General features: G+C 41.2%; 1 long non-coding RNA gene across 1 annotated transcript; it reads left to right on the forward strand.

Moving 5' to 3' along the window:
• The first annotated feature begins 521 nt into the window (after nucleotides 1-521).
• Nucleotides 522-2,713, forward strand: LOC138431000 (uncharacterized). The gene is made up of 2 exons (XR_011253486.1): nucleotides 522-743; nucleotides 1,370-2,713. It is a non-coding gene; the product is annotated as an uncharacterized lncRNA (long non-coding RNA).
• Nucleotides 2,714-11,193: the final 8,480 nt, after the last annotated feature.

The raw sequence follows: 11,193 nt of genomic DNA on the forward strand, positions 1-11,193 counted from the left end.
TTCCTTCTCCAATGCATAAAAGTGAAAAGTGAAAGTGAAGTCGCTCAGTCATGTCTGACTCTTAGCAACCCCATGGATGGCAGCCTACCAGGCTCCTCTGTCCATGGGGTTTTCCAGTCAAGAGTACTGGAGTGGGTTGCCATTGTCTTCTCTGAAAGCATCACTGCTGTCTCTCATTCTTACAAAGCAACGTGGTTATTTTAAGAAGAGAGAAACGATTCTAGCTTTAGCTATAGGAATGTTTCTGCTTGCAGGCCTGACTCTACCATTGGCTGGGTCTGGGGCAAAAGTACAAAGATAGGTCTACGTAATTGGCTAACTATCTAGAAATTATAAATCAAATTAATATCATGTTAAATATTTTCTATTATCCTTTCTTAACAAATTTACTTTCATTATAGCTTGGACATGCACGTCTGAATGAAACGTCTTGGACCACTGCAAGTTCTGGGGTGGAGACCAATGGCAGGGGGTCCAGCTGACCTCTGGCTCACGACCAGGCATTTCTTTCTCCATCCTCAGCTTTGTCTCCCACCTGAGAGGCCTCATCTGCACAGATGCGGATACTCCATCTTCACATTTCAGAGGAGAAAAGTGAAGCAAGGAAAGGTTTTAAGGCACCAAAGTTTGCATAGCTGATAAATAATGGAGCCATGACCACAAGCCAAGTCTTTGTCCAGTCTCTGAATTTTCACCGTGATTTCATTCTTTCCTCTAAGGAAAAGTGCGTTTCCTGACCCAAGGTAAGAGCTAAGGACATCATATCATAATTATTATAATTGAACAATACAAGGAGAGTCAGGAAAGGTACATCAGAAGTACTGGGTAAGTCTTGATGGAGGATAGATAGACAAAGCTTTCAGACAGAGCAAACTAAATGCAGTGGGTCAGAAGAAGGAGTGGGGAGTGTTGAAAGGCCACCAGGACTTGAGAGAATGGTAGGGAGTAGCAGGACATGGGGCCTGAACTGTGGGGACCCCAAAAAACAAACTAAGGTGTTGGGGTTTGACTGTGTAAGCGATGGAGGAGAGGGTAGATGGACAAACTTAAGCCCTGGGGGTATCGGGTGACTTCCTGGCTAATGTGATAGTCTGCTTTTGATAATGAAAGGCTAATTTACAGATCCACAACTCAGACTTAGGGGACCCATTTAACTCTAAATGTTGAGGGCAGTGATTGCAGTCCAGAAGTCAGCCTTCCGCTAGCAGAAACCAGAGACTCCAGCCGACGTGGAGGTTGCGTCTCCTGTGATCCAGAGGCTATGATGAAAGTGTGACATGTTTTTGTTTTTTTGCTGCCTGAGTATTATATCCTAATACATGGTTTCTTTTCTTTATTGAAACCCCCCAATGCTGATGGGATCCTGAAGGTGAGCTTCCATGCTGATCGCTGGTTGGATTTTTACCCTTTCTCATATTGAAATAGATTAAAATAAATATCATGTAAGTCTTACAGTGGACTTCCTCCAAGTAGACAGGAATGCATTTCTTGGTGTAGCATATTTCTCAGTTATTTCTGAGGGTATTTTAAGTGCAAGTTAATGTCATAAGTAGTGTGTAGGGAAAAAAGATATAAAAAGCTGTAAGTTAAGTAACCACTTCATTAAATTACACAATTTTCATAATTCAAATGGATTCTGTATAGTCTATTTCATCCTTAACTCAGACTTTTTCTTGTAATAATTCTGTAAAACAATTTCCCAGTCTTTCCAAGTATGTATTTCTTCCCCTATCTCCCATGTCTAATGTAAAGCTAAGTTGTTTATCTAACAATTATGAGTGGATATGATGGATTAGTATAACAGTGTAAGGCTGGTCCAACTATTTCCCTAAGGGTATGTATCATAACATGAACATTTTGGCAGAGTCTGTGTAGTGCTACTGTTTTTAAAGACCATGTTTTGATTTTTAGAATACTGTATTCCAGAAATCCTAGTATTATCATAGAATGATTTAAAAACTTTCTATATGTGAGAATTTTCACTGAAATCAAAATAATTAAAGATCTAAACTTATGTGCTTCAAATATTAAACATATGTAATGTCAATACGTATGCACAGTATTCATTTATATGCATGACCGTGGTAGAATGGGGTGGAAATATCGGTTTAGCAATTTTGACTGAATTGTTCTAGGCAGTTGGATTGGCCTTCTTTATGAAGTCCACTATTCTTTAACTGCGTTAATTTTGTTGACTAATTATCGTAGTGTCGTGAATAAATTCTTGCAATATATTTTTATACTTCGTGTTCAGGGTGGAGACAATGAAAGCCGTATATTAAAACCGTCCTAATAGGGTGCTACTACACAATTTTCCTTCTGCCAAATGGACTTCTGAGTCTCTTCTTATCAGTGCTGCAGCCAAGACCCGCATCTGGTGATTATTTGAGGTCATTTCTTAGTAATCCCCTTAGTCATCATATCCCCTTACTTTTCCAGCAAGACCTCTTGCAGGGTCTTGTTTGCGGGTACAGTTTACAAGTCTTAGCGATATATGACTTGATTAAAACCCAAGAAAGACTTAACCAGTTTACGGTTTACAAATAGCCAGTGACTGTCTTTTTAAAAGCAGTTAATCAACTATAGTGAAAAAGAATATAAAAATGAATGTATGTATATGTGTGTGTGCGCGTCTAGCGGAATCACTTTGCTCTGCAGCAGAAATTATTACAGCATTGTGCACCAACTAAATAAAGTAAAATTTAAAAAAGCAGTTGATCAAGCTGATGGCTTCTTTCTGGTATTGTAGTAATAATGATGATACTACTATTATTACTATTATTTGTTGAGGAATTGGGGCTTCCCTGGTTGCTCAGATGGTTAAGAATCTACCTGCAATGCAGACCTGGGTTCAGTCCCCAAGTTGGGAAGATCCCCTGGAGAAGGGCATAGCAACCCACTCCAGCATCCTTGCCTGGAGAATCCCATGGACAGAAGAGCCTGGCGGGCTACAGTCCGTGGGGTCACAAACAGTCAGACATGCTGCTGCTGCTGCTGCTGCTGCTGCTAAGTCACTTCAGTCGTGTCCGACTCTGTGTGACCCCAGAGACGGCAGCCCACCAGGCTCCCCCGTCCCTGGGATTCTCTAGGCAAGAACACTGGAGTGCGTTGCCATTTCCTCCTCTAATGCGTGATAGTGAAAAGTGAAAGTGATGTCGCTCAGTCGTGTCCGACTCCTAGCGACCCCATGGACTGCAGCCTACCAGGCTCTCTGCCCATGGGATTCTCCAGGCAAGAGTACTGGAGTGGGGTGCCGTTGCCTTCTCCCGTCAGACATGACTAAGCGACTAATACATACAACACACTGAGAAATTACTGTGTTTTAAGATCCATGAGGAATATGTTGCTTATAAAGATTAAGTGTCATGTTCAAGGTCACACCGTCAGTAAGTGGCAGGATGAACATTTGAACCTCAATTATTCTCAACAACGAAGATTAAATCCCATGCTTGTGATCTGTTTTCTCCTTGTGTCTGTCTTTTCCTTTAGCTAGAAAGATTTACATGCCAGGTAGGATTTTAACACTTTTCAATATTTTAACTCCTTAAATCTGCACAACAATTTATGATCTACTTTTGATTTTACATATGAGATGCAGACTGGTTAATTAAATTGGCTGATATCCACTTAGTGACCACGAAAGATATCCAAGAATGATACCACTTCTGTTGTTTATATGTCCCTGTGATGGTGAACTGGTTAGTCATCATTCTAGAGATATAATTTCATGATATTTCTGCAGAGCGAAAATGAGCTTTATCTTCCCCCTGTGGATGTTGTAACACAGAAAACCCAGAGAGCAGATGCAGATTACATTAAGCTTACATAAAAGGCAATGCCCAACTTACAGAGAATCACTTTTAAATTGTAATTATTTAATTGAATAAGAAAAAATTATATTTTGGTCAAAATCATGTGAAAAACTGTTATTACTAAGACTTTAAAGGTTAGACTTTAAGTTGTTTGTGAAATTCAGCAGTCTTGAGGTTTTGTAATCCTCAAATCGGCTTTAATTAATTTATCAAATCCTTTTAGCAGAATTTGTTTCAGTGTTTTTGTGCAGCTACCAAAAACAGAACCTTATTAGTTTTCTGTAATCTTTAAATTAGATTTGCTCATATGACCTAATACTCCATATGAATAATCTAAGTTATAGAAACACCAACCGAAAGGGGAAACGTCAATCCTTTATTTTGGTTTCAGTGTGACCTGTGCCCTCTGAACTACGTTGTATTCATACACATTTTCTCTCACTGGCAAATAAAAACCATTGATGTCATGGATTTATATGAATATCTATGCCAAGATTAAGATTTGATTGCCACTTTACCCAAGGACATACTCAAGAAACATTGATAAAAGCTGATGCTGTTGCTTGAGATGGAGTCCACTTCAGTTCAGTTCAATTCAGTTGCTCAGTCGTGTCTGACTCTTTGTCACCCCATGAATCGCAGCATGCCAGGCCTCCCTACCCATCACCGACTCCTGGAGTTCACTCAGACTCGCGTCCATCGAGCCATTGATGCCATCCAGCCATCTCATTCTCGGTCGTCCCCTTCTCCTCCTGCCCCCAATCCCTCCCAGCATCAGAGTCTTTTCCAAAGAGTCAACTCTTTGCATGAGGTGGCCAAAGTACTGGAGCTTCAGCTTTAGCATCATTCCCTCCAAAGAAATCTCAGGGCTGCTCTCCTTCAGAATGGACTGGTTGGATCTCCTTGCAGTCCAGGGGACTCTCAAGAGTCTTCTCCAACACCACAGTTCAAAAGCATCAATTCTTCGGTGCTCATCTTTCTTCACACTTAGGGTTGTTTTAATTTTAATCTTTCAGATTAATTCACCCAACCATGGGGGTAAGTTTCTTCTCATGCTGTGATTACGCTGATCAACTCTTTCTTCATAAAAATGAATAGAGAATGGTAGATTATATTTATAGTCAAACATATTAAATTACCCCTAGAAAATTCTCAAAACAGTTAAATAGAAAGACAAGTAAAAGGCTACATACAACTTATTTAGATTTTTCTTCTAGCATCTTAGACTCACTAGTCAAAATTTAGTTAAAACTAAGCTTTTTAAAAGATTGTATACTTACAGTAAAATAGTACTTTACATGAGCTGATTAAACTTCAAAGGTTAAGTGGTATTTTCCATATAAAGAAAAAAGATATTTCATGTAAATAATATGGTGAAACATTGATTTGATCATATTGAAATATTATGGCTCATTCGAGAGTTATTGGTGCATTTGTTTGAAATAATGGGCTATGGTTTCTAGACTGAAAATCACGGAGTGATGACTAGAAGTGGACCTCTTGACAGAACAGGAAAGCACTGAAGAACTTACGGTCGTGTGAGGTTTAAGAACGTCTTTAGAGAAAGCAAAGGGCCTAAGAATTAGGAAAGGAAATTATTTTGAAAGAGTGCAATTTCAGAGTATGCCATTGGGCTGATACTTAGCACTTTGCAATATCCTATTCTCCAGTTTCTCTCAATCTAAGGGCTTTCATATGCATTGTTTGACTAAATCATTGATCAATAATAACTACTGATTATTTTCACTGAATTTTTTTGTTATTTGCAGTCTGAAGGCCATTATGCCAGTGAGAGGACAACTGAATAAAATAAAAATCTAGGAGGTGTTTTTATTTCTTTCTATTATTTTGACACTCAAACAATCGTCTCAGGTAGGATCTATCATTTTCTTCATTTTCTCCTTAGCGTTTAGTAGTGTAAGTCCTTAGCTGTCTTGAGGAATTCACCTTCTTGACCTGGCTGAGCCGTAATCTTACATTTGTCCTCGGCTGTGTGCTTAATCCTCCTGCTGTTGTACACATCTATTATGACCTGAATTAACTGAGAACAATCTGTGAAATTCAAACAGTGTTTCCATTTACCTGTCACATTTCTACCTCATCCGAATAATTAGTTATTACCTAGATGATTACATTTTTGAAGCTTTCACACCTTCTTAATCCATCTTTCTTAAAAAAGACCGAGAACAAAGAATCAAGTTCTTCCCTTTGTATCTGAGGCTTGTCCCAAAGAATTACACAAAGGCAGTTTTCTCCATTCCTCTCAAACCACTTACCTGTTTTGTTTCCCATGATAATTTTCCATTGCCAATACATTTCTCCCTGATGGTTGGGATGAATTCTGTTGTGACAGTCTCTGTCCATGCTTCTTCCAACTTCAGATCAATGAAGGTAGCAGCAAGGCCAGAGCTTGACAGGTGTTCCACTTTGAACAATGAGTCATTGTCAGCTCTCCAAAGGGATGCAGTTTCCCATCACTGCTGTGTATTAATTCCATGTCAGCTTTACTGTCTGTCTCCCTTCTTTAGCTTTACCCAGATGTACTTTAGTAATTTCCCTTCTCCCCAAAGTTTATCACTTTCTAATTGGCATCCTCTCTCACTCAACACAGTATATCTTCAAAAAAAAATTCTGTACACTTAAAACCATGCGAAGAGCTGATTCATTGGAAAAGACTCTGATGCTGGGAGGGATTGGGGACAGGAAGAGAAGGGGATGACAGAGGATGAGATGGCTGGATGGCGTCAATGGCTTGATGGACGCGAGTCTGAGTGAACTCCGGGAGTTGGTGATGGACAGGGAGGCCTGGCACGCTGCGATTCGTGGGGTCACAAAGAGTTGGACACGACTGAGCGACTGAACTGAACTGAGTATTGAGTTGGCCAAAAAGTTCATTTGAGTTTTTTGGTAACGTCTGACAGGAAAAGCCAAGTGAGCTTTTTGGCCTACCCAATATCTAGTTCCAATAAAATCATATCAAGATAGCGAGGATCTGCTTCTATATTGTGGGTGACATTAAAAAAAAATGATACAATCTTACTGGAGAGTTCTCTATATATCTGTATCAGTATCTGTATCTTATCTATACATCACATTTACTAAAATGGTTAATATACTTCACTTCCAGAATTTATCCAAAGCAGATTATGAGAGATGCAGACCCAGATATTTGTAAAACTAATTTTCTCTTTAGTGTCATTTATAATTTTGAAATTATAACTTAAACAATCAGTGACAGGATAATGGGTTATACTATTGCAATATAACAGCCTACTATAATTAAAAATAGGGGCTTCTCTGGTGGCTCAGGCAATAAAGAATCTGCCTGCAGTGTGGGACACCTGGGTTCGATCCCTGGGTTAGAAAGATCCCCTGGAGAAGGGACTGGCAACTTACTCCGATATTCTTGCCTGGGCAGTTCCATGGACACATAGCCTGGTCGGCTACAGTCCATGGGTTTGCAAAGAGTAGGACACGACTGAGTGACTCTTTGACATAATTAAAAATATATTCTTCCAACTTATTTTGCCTTGACAAAATAACTCACGGTATGATATTAGTAACAACAAAAGGATATGGAAGACATTAAAAATGGTGTCAGTTTTGACTTTTAACCAGCTTACCTATCCTGTGAGCTAGGTTGCACAGGTGAAACGTTTTTGTCCCTATTCCTTAAAGCATAGAGTATAGTTTTTGCTAAGCAGTCCGTTTCCCATTTTTCTTCCACATTCCACCCTAGCTCCATTGGGAGTTTTGGAAATGAGGGCTTACAGAACTGACCCAATGCTCCAACCCACTTCATTTTCTAAAGAGCACACGCGAGTGACTGATCAGGCAGTAGAGGAAGGTGTGGATCCTCCTGACACCGTCGTGTGTCCTTAGTGACCAGAGCTACACGCCACGATTCTTCTCTGAGAAAGACTCTAAACGAGTCAGAGGAGATAATTTTTCGGATGATCTTCAGAGTGAAAAATTGTCCTAATACTAGGGTACAGTATAGTTTTCTCTTCTTTTTTTTTAAACATGGATTTACCCCTACCGTCATAGCTGCCAGGAGCTGTCCACAGGATTCCATGTGTATGAATATGCCATCGACACGGCAGAAGAGGAGAGCCGCGGCGTGGTACCAGCTCCCACGGCAGCATTCTCTGGGAGTCCTCCCGTGATGAGTGCGGCAAAGGATTCCCCAGCTTCATCCCGCTCTTACCCTCAGACTCCACTCTGCAGCCTCGGCACTGCCCTACGCATCACAAAAGAGAGACGGACCCTCCTTTCCTGGATCATCAACTATTTCTCCATCCTTCCTCAGTACCCAATTACATGATCATCCTCTAGAACTTCTTACTAACATATCTGTCACTCTTCATAAGCTTAACTTAGAGTCTCATTCTCTGAAAACCATATCTTATGCTTCCCATTCATTTCCCCCAAATGTCTAAGGCACCGAGAACTCATTAACCTCACAGGGAACTCTGATCGACCCTAGTGCTGTCCCAGAAGCCCCTCAATCTTTCCTTAAATCTTGCTGTGAATATTCTCATCTAGGTAGCAGACCAAGGTTGGAGAAAACACACAATCGTGACAACTATAAAGAAAAAATAAATTAATGACCACTAATCTCAAGTGGAATCTTAGCATTGTCAGGAAACACATTACTTCTCTCTCCTGCCTTCAGCTTCCCTGGTGGCTCAGCGGTAAAGAATCTGCCTGCCAGTGCAGGAAAGCTGAGTTTAGTCTCTGGGTCAGGAAGATTCCCAGGAGAAGGAAATGGCAATCCATTCCAGTATTCTTGCCTGGGAAATCCCGTGGACAGAGGAGCCTGGCGGGCTGTAGTCTGTGGAGCTGTGAAGAGTCGGACATGACTTAGCAGCTAAACAACTGCCTTTGTTCTCCTATTCCGTTAGGCCATTGTTCTACAACTTTCCATCAAAGGCCCAAACCTCCTTCTCGATAGTTCTCATCTGATGATCTTGCTGGGAATTTCCTTGGGAAAACTGAAGCAGCCAGCAGAGATCTCCTGCGTGTTCTCAGCACCCCATCCCCTGGGCCGCCTCTCTCTGCAGCCTGCAGTGCTCCCTCTTAGACCATTCCTGCTCACTCTGCCCTCTTGGCTGTGGCAGCCCTTCTTGGGCGCGGCACCCACCCCCTATAATCTGCTCTAGGAACGTTCTCTGCAAATCCCTCCCCTTGCTCCTGCGTTAACATTTCTTTTCTGCACAACCACATTTAATATTTTCCACCTTAAAAGAGCCCTCCCTCAATGCCACAGTCCCTTCCAGCTCTGACCTTGCTTCTTTTGGCAGCAAATCTCAGAAGTGATAATTACCCTTACCGTCTCCACATCCATTACTTTTCTCCTTTCTTGAACCAGCTCCAATCGACATCTTGTCCCGCTGCTGAACTGAGACAGCTGAAGGCTTTCATAGACGTTTACCAACCCAGTGGTCAAGGTTTTAGTTCTCTTCTTAGCCCCTAGGCTGTCTTCAACACAGCTCAGGTTCTCCTTCGCACGTCTCCTTCACTGGCTTCCAGAATGCGACTGTGTCTCACTCCCTCTGTATCCGTGGTCGTTTCTTCTCCTTTGCTCTCCTCACCTTAATTTTTGTGGACTCCACAAGCATGAATTTATATTTTTCTCTCCAGCTACTTCTGCTTCCTAGGTGGACTCATCTTCCAAGGACTCTTGCTCAGCTCAGATCTTATATATTCAGTGGCCTATTTAACATCTCCATCCGGATGTTTACCAGGCTTCCCCAAATGTAACACTCACAATCTCCCATCTTTCGGAGAGGTAGAATCTTCTTCCAGCTTCTCAGGCCCAAATCCTCAGTTACTCTTGCCGCTCCTCACACCCAGGTCCACACCTTCAGCGCATTCTGACAGTTCTTCCTTTGTCCTACGATTCAAACAATCTGACCACCTCTGACAACTCCCGCTTCTATGACAGTTTTTCAGCTCATCATAAATTCTCCCTTGCACTTTCCCAATTGTTTCTTGTTATCCTAGCATCTGAACTGGCCCCTTTATGGTATACACGTCACACACAACCAGGAGGATCCTTTTAAAACACAAGTCAGATCATGACACTACTCTACAAAAGAGACCTCGAGGGCTCCGTCTCAAGCAGAGGTGTCTGGCCTCGTTTCCCATCGCTGGCCTCTCTGCTCTGTTTACTCCTCTGAGCTGAGGATGCCGCAGGGCCTTTGAATGTGAGCTCCCTGTCTTGCTCTCATGCCATCAGTTCTCTCCCTGCTTCGTTCTTCTCCACAGCCCTTTCTAGCGCCTGGAAAATCATATATTCTTCTCTTTATCTGTCTCCCCAAGCAAGATGCAAGTTTCCCAAGGGAAGAAGCTGTGTTTTGCTCATTATTATACCCTCAAGTCCTGGAACAATGCTTGGAAAATGATAGACATTCTGAAAGAATGTACTTAATTCACAAAAATTAAATTATCCACACTTCGTAACAGAAAATTAAGATGTTATTGGCTTACTTGCCTTCAACTTATTCTACATTCTTACTCCCCCAAATTATAAACACCTTATAAATTTCTCTTATTCATACAATCTGGTGGCTAAGCTGAAGCCTGCAGAATATTTGTAACTTTTTGAAGGTCAAGGATGAAGGAAAGGCCTAATTTAAAGATTTTCCTTATTCAACCTAGTACAAAACTCTTAGCGATTCGATATTTCTGTTTAGTGATGACACCATCTTTATGTGAAGAATATAGCCCGTTATGTTGATAGGCAAATTGAAAATGGGCACTGCATTTATGAGGGTATAAAAATAAATGTAATGCTTATTACCTTGAAATGTGTCAGCTACCAGTTTCTCAGTTTTACAAGAAATGTAGGAGACACAGATGTTCTATTACCTACTCCAGTTAATTTCCTCTCTTTTTCAACATCATTAGCTTCTTCTCAGAATTATAAGCTGCTTCTTGGGGAAGATAAGACAAGAGTAGTAATTTTGGTTGAATGCTCTGCAGTTAGTTTCTCAAGGTGATCAAAATACTGAAAACGTGAGGATTCAAGGAGAGTGGGTGCCTGGGGAAGAGTGTCCTTTCCTTATACCAGCTCGACCACCTGGCTGCTCTGAATTCTAGCCTTTCATAGTAAACCAGTGATCTTACAGACCATAAAGTAAATATAAATATATATATATACATACAGTTGTTGTTTAGTTGCTAAGTCGTGTCCGACTCTCTGCAGCCCGCTAGGCTCCTTTGTCCATGGGATTTTCCAGGCACGAATACTGGAGTGGGTTATCATTCCCTTTTCAGGGAATCTTCCCGACCCAGGGATTGAACCCTCATCTCCTACATTGCAGGTGATTCTTTACTGCTGAACCACTGTGGAAGCTCACTAAGTGAAAACTGCAAA

Source organism: Ovis canadensis, chromosome 26, assembly GCF_042477335.2.
Source record: "Ovis canadensis isolate MfBH-ARS-UI-01 breed Bighorn chromosome 26, ARS-UI_OviCan_v2, whole genome shotgun sequence".
In the NCBI taxonomy this organism is placed as follows: domain Eukaryota; kingdom Metazoa; phylum Chordata; class Mammalia; order Artiodactyla; family Bovidae; genus Ovis; species Ovis canadensis.